Source organism: Schistocerca serialis, chromosome 4 (assembly GCF_023864345.2).
Source record: "Schistocerca serialis cubense isolate TAMUIC-IGC-003099 chromosome 4, iqSchSeri2.2, whole genome shotgun sequence".
NCBI lineage: Eukaryota > Metazoa > Arthropoda > Insecta > Orthoptera > Acrididae > Schistocerca > Schistocerca serialis.
Genome location: NC_064641.1, coordinates 550,479,520 through 550,486,181, shown reverse-complemented (window position 1 = coordinate 550,486,181; position 6,662 = coordinate 550,479,520).

Sequence of the window (6,662 nt, the reverse complement as noted above, 5' to 3'; positions counted from 1 at the left end):
ACTGCCACCGCGCCTTGACATTTCGCCAAAGTCCTCTTGTTGGTAAATAGTACCTGTTTGCCATTTTATCAGGAATCAGCTAGTTCAGTCATGATGTACCACTTCATTTCTTGTCGATGCAGGATGCAGGATGCAGAAAATCGTTTAAATGGGTTGGCACTGGCGCATGCGTATCAAGGTATTGTATCAATGATAAACGCTGAGGAAGCGTTCGATATCTTCTGTAGGAAACACAAAAGGATACTGTGAAACTGTCATTGCATCATATGTAACAATGACTGTGATAAAATTATGACTGTATTAAAATTAGATTTCTAATATGTGCATACATGTGATAATGACTTTAATAAAATTAATTTCTAATACACACCCACATACACAAACAAACAAACACACATACATATTTGTGTGTGTGTGTGTGTGTGTGTGTGTGTATGTGTGTGTGTGTGTGTGTGTGTGTGTGTGTGTGTGTGTGTGTGTGTGTGTGGTGCGTCTTTTTTTTTTTTTTTAAATTAGACTAGGAAATCCTATAGAAACATGTTCACCCTTCCAATCTTTGTGCCCACCCAGAAAAAAGTTCTGTATCCGCCCGTAAATGACACTTTGATTCCAGTGATTGAACTTAGTGTATGTTGTCGTAAACTTGCGTCAGTTTTAGACTTTAGAAATAATGCTGCAGCTATGTCTCAGAATTTATTTAGACACTTTCGTGGAACAGAAGAGGTACCTGTACTCCCTGTAAAAAGTGTGCATGCAGACACAGCCACTGGTCACAGAAGTCATGCTTCAACGGGAAAAATGATTATTGGCTGCAAAATCTTAGGAAGATACTTTGATGTGACTGTATTGATTACTGACTCTATAACTGGTAATGAGTGGTAGACCGGAAGAAGATATAGAATTGATTTTTGGAGAAATGGAGGTTAATTTTAGCGGAATAGTCGGAAAAGAAGGAGAAGCTTTAGTGTGTTTAGGGGTTACAGTTACTAAGAAGAAGATAGAGGATGGAAATGAAGCGCCAGCTTGAAGTGCGCGCAAAAGTCCGTGGCCGCTAGATGCTCAATCGGCTAGGTGAGCATGGGTACAGCGGCAGTGGCGGGGGTTGCTCAGAGCGGTATTGGAGAAATGCCGGGCGCTGGAGGGGAAGTGCCGTTGTAAAATGAAGCCTACGCTCACATTTTCTGTAAATATTAAGTGGGACCCGTTCACGCCCACACTTGCAAGGTAACCATCCAAAAAGACCTACTGTCACTTCTGCTTTCGTTAGTATCCGAAGAGAATTCCGCCGAGCGGGCCGCTCTGGCCTAGTGGTTCTAGGAGCTTCAGTCCTGAACCGCGCTACTGCTACGGTCACAGGTTCGAATCCTGCCTCGGGCATGGATTGTTGTGTTGTTCTTAGGTTAGATAGGTTTAAGTAGTTCTAAGTCTAGGGGACTGATGACCTCCGATGTTAGGTCCCATAGTGCTTAGAGCCACTTTAATCATTTTTTGAATTCCGCCGAAAATTCAGCGATTTATTTTCGCCTGGCTTGTCAAGCAATTGTAACTTTTAGAGAAGCGTCATGAGTGGCGAATTTTGAGTAAAATCTACACATTTCTCTGGTTGCCATGTCAAAATTTTCTTCTTTTGCAAAACACAGCGGAGTTTACACCCTCTCACCACTAACATGTTGTGACGACACAATTGCGAGAGAATTCTGATGGGTCGTTTGTTAAGTTTACTACGTGAGGAACTGCAGAAAAGCAAAGTCAGTAGCTTATGCAAAGGCACATCTTCGGTACAAAAAAAACGTGTAATGTATTCATATATGTGGTTCCAAAAAACATAACATTTCTCGTTTCAGCAGATATCGGTGGCCTTTAAACATTACATTCTTTCACCGAAAAAGTCTGTAGTTATTGGAATAACACGGTAGATAATGAAGTTCTACATAATAACGATATGGTAAAATTCTTTCCTCTTTGCATTCTATGGTTTTGGAAGATCTTATTTCGATATCTGAAACCGTTTATGAAATACGAGGAATGTTGCGGATATTTCACTCTGTCTTTATCGCTGGCGTGGCGCGATCGCTAATGAGTGTGCTACATCAGATCAGTTTTCTCGAGATTGGTGACAGATAGATAGCTCTAGCCAAGTGCAAAAAAAAATTCAATATGTTAGCTAAATTTCATACGTAACAACATATTATGTAATATGGACCAAACGCAAAATCATAGCGACCTCTGTTTTTCATTACATACGTTTCTGAATTTCGCACAGTGTCTTACGTTTTACGTAAATATCACAATAACTATGAGCATTAACGAAATGATGGGCAAATCATCATGAACCTGACATATAACGCTACAAACAAAGCAAAAATGATTTTTTTATGCCGAATAGTTTCTGTTAAATCCTTTGAGAAAGACTGCAGGGTGCACACCTTGATTCTGTCATCGCTGACCGGCCGAAAGGTGGAAAACGCTTGTCGACCTCCCCTTCTGAACAAACGAAAGAACTGGCCCAGCGCTTTGGTCGAAAACTTGTCACTGCGCATCGGAAACCGTATCCTGCGCGAGCTATACGTGACACATAACGCAGCCACAGGAAGAGAAGAAGATATTCGCAAAGTTTTCTCGGAAACTGGGATAAAGATCGATTATTTGGTAACTTGCCCACATGCTACAGGGAAGAATTGCGAGAAGTTTTATATGTGCTAACATGTATTTTCACGTAAATTTGAACTGATGAAAGGAAATCAATATCAAGAATGTTCAAATGTGTGTCAATTTCTTTGGGACCAAACCGCCCAGGTCATCGGTCCCCAGACCCACACACCTCTTAAACTAACTTAACCTAACTTAACGTTAAGAACAACACACACACCCATATCGAGGGAGGCCTCGAACCTCCGGCGGGAGGGGGCGCGCAATCCGTGACATGGCGCCTCAAACCGTGCGGCCACTCCGCGCGCCGAAAATCAGTATCAAATTAAGATGCGACCACTTGAACAGTCAAAAATAAAATTATACTCTGCACCGGTAGCTAGAAAAGAAACTGTAGAAATGGAGATCAAATGTATGAGAGAATATGATAGTATTGAGAGATTAGGCAACGAATTCTGTAATCCAGTATGCACAGTAATTAAAAAGAATGGGTCAGTTACACTTGGTGTGGGAGATTCAGTTATTAGTCGTGTTATTTTGCCTTACCGAGATTGGCCCGAAAATAATTTGCAGAAATTCAGTGACATTTTTTAACTTAGTAGTTAGGGTATGACTAGTAGTTATTGTCAGTTGGAGCAGGAAGAGAGAAGCTGAAAGTTCATCGCATTCCTGTACAAAAGATGTTGCTACCACTTAAAACATTTACTCAGCAGTAGTTGTTCGAGCTTTGGACAAGATTCTTGGGGAGTTACATCTGTAGCATGTAATAATAGACGCGGATGATATTCTGGTTGCGTCTGCGTTGTGAGAAGTGAAATGTGACACGCTGGATAAAGTTTTAACTACATTTAAATAGGCTGGAGTCACTCTCAGTCTTCAAATATCGAAATTCGCGAGGAAGAAAATACAATTTTTATGACATGCCATTTCGCCTGCAGGGAGTGAGCCAGATCAGAAGAAATTGGTAGCAATTTAAAATTAATGGTACCAACTCGTAAAAATGCAACTTCACTGTTACGTCGGTTTCTATTATCATTATCAGCATTTTCTTGAAGGACGTTGCTTGCTGTCGCCGGCTTTGCAATTCATTTAGAAGTATTCTGTCTGTCCATGGGGGACCGGTCAATACGATCCGTTTGATGAGATGAAGAACCAACTTTAAATACTGCACTACTGTGTTTACCAAATCTTAATAAATCATTTTTATCTTGGGACTGACGCGAGTGAATTTTGTCTGGGAGCTGATTTACATCAAGTAGCCAGTTAAAGCGGCTAGGAACAACATAACAAAACAGCGATAGCAAGCTGAGTTTCGTTAGCACAGGAAAGGAAATGCTACGTGACATAGTATGAAGCACTCACGATTATTTATGGGTCTGAACGATTCCGCCATTTTCCACTCGGCAGCACCCGATTGTACAGACAGATAACGGCGCATTAGCCTTCATATTTCACTCCAAATCAATACACAGTAGACTCGCAAAGTAGGCCCTCGCCCTATGTGAATTTAATTTTGAGATCCACTATATTCTTGATTAAACAAATGTGGTACCAGATGCTTAGTCACGTCTTCCCCAACATTGAAGAGATTATCGCGTTGAGACACGTGTGAGAGAGAGCCAAAGACTAATTTTATGAGAGGTTTGGTTAGAGAGTCAAAAATTGACAGGTTCCCATGTTACGACAAAGCAGAGTAGCTCTGGGTTACATATAGACTGCTCCTATACAATGCAAGAGCCAGGGAGATCGGCCCAAGCATAATAAATCATAACTGGGCTAAAAGTTCTCCAGTTCTGAATACCTGATGAACAATTTAGCTCATAGGAGTACTATTCTGCCACCCTGTACAGATTTACACGACAAAGAGCCCGGCAACGTTTTCCATGAGGGACCAAGCTGCTAAGGTCATCGGTTCCTAAGCTTACACACACTATTTTACTCGAACCTCAGCCTCAGACGGGGGAGGGGAGGGGGGGGGGGGGGGAAGCCGTGAGGACCATGAGAAGACGCCTGAAACCACGCGGCTACCCCGCGCGGCCTGAGCTTATTGATTTTCCGTCATGAACTGATTGGCAAAGAAAGACAAGTGGCATTATTGCAAATGGAGAAAATTGCAGTGGCTAGAAAATTAAAACGTGATCGTATGGTGAAACACATAGTGCATAAAGTCGTAGATAATGTTCTGATACGATTACATCTTAAGTCCTCAGTGGCAATAGATGAAATCAAGAAATTTCTGCATTATTACTTGGGACCAGTCCCGTCAAGTTAGAGAGACTCAACATGGAAAAATAATTTGGGCTTCATCATGTGGAGCATGTTAAAGTTTACCATAGTCCTATGGGAGAGAATGAAAATAAAGTGTTGTCGGAATGAAACTTTCATACTGTGCTTCTATGAGGTTACGACATACTGATGTTGTGCCTTTTTGAGTGATGTAGCGTAAGGAATTGGTTGAACCTACTTCTTGTGAATAGGTTAATGAATTGTACATCATATTGAGTGAATTAATGAGTAAACATATTTTGTGCACAAATAAATTTTCTTAGGAATTACAGTATGTAGTAGGCTGACTGACAGTGTATTTAAAACACGTCTTCGTACTTCTTCAAACTAAGGTGCGTGTAATAATTATTCAGTTGTTTCATTGGGCGGTATTGTGGCTTTTAATAGGGTGGTGTTGTGGCTTTTGTTTTGCACTGCTTCTACTGTCTGTTCTTTATCTGTCTGCTCGCGAGGCTCCAGCAAGCGATGTTACATCACCACGAAGTCATCCTATGCAGAAAAGTGATTCATGGGACCGAATCTACGTCACCTCAGACGAGTCCAGCAGTTGGTATACCTGCCGTTGAGTGGCGCTGTTAGTCGGCGCTACGTACAGGCTCTCTAGCGCTACGCGATCCGGACTGTACCCTATGCTGTTCACGGCACCCGGCGTGGAAAATGGTTGGTTTGTTGATTAGAGGGAGGGTGCCAAACAGCGAGGTCCTTGGTCCCATCGAATTATGGGAGGATGGGAAAGGATGTCGGCCGTGCCCTTTCAAAGATCCCGGCATTTCCCTGAAGCAATTTTAGGGAAATCGCGGAAAACCTACAGCAGGATGACCCGATGCGTGTTTGACCCGTCGTCCTCCCGAATGCGAGTCCAGTGTGCTGATCATTGCGCCACTCGCTCGGTGGCTTGGAATAGATTACTTTTTCAACACCGCTAGGTAAGTTGCCGCTCAGGTTCTTTACAAAGCAGAGCATCCGCGATTGTAGTGAGTGATTAAGATAAAATAGTGGAGCGTAAAATTTGATTTCATCTGGATTTTTCAAATTCTGAGAGATTTATATACAGAAACTGTATGCCACAAATCTTGCTCCACTGTCTTCTGATTTCTTTCGTCATTTATGAATACACTATTAATCTTTAGGTGTTAACTACCAAATATTACCTACCTTGCGTATACACTTTATTAATGACATGACTGCACACATATGACCGTGAGGTAAGTGATATTTGATGTGTCGGCAGCTGGGCCGACACCTTGTAGGTCGAGATGGCTGAAAATGCACGCTAGACTAACGCAGACGGGCGTCAAGTACTGGAACAGGCTACGTAATTAATGCTATGAAGAAAAGTACGTAGCTGGATTAATACTTATCTTTAATCAATCATTGTGGTACATCGCCCTTGACTATACACAGGAGACTTTAATTACAATCACTGTAAGGTTAATGGCACCTTGCTAGTTTGTAGCCATTAACTTAGCTGAAGGCTATTCTGTCTCTCGGCTAATCAGAGAGAAAGGCTTCGTACATCTAGTCGCTAGCTAGGTCGTCCGTCCAACTGGGGCGAGTGCTTGTTCGTATCACGAGACCTGCCTTGTGGTGGCGCTAGGTCTGTGATCACACAGTGGCGACACGCGGGTCCGACATGTACTAAATGGACCGCGGCCGATTTAATCTACCACCTAGCAAGTGTGGTGTCTGGCGGTGACACCACAATATTTGCCTGCTATAATAATATA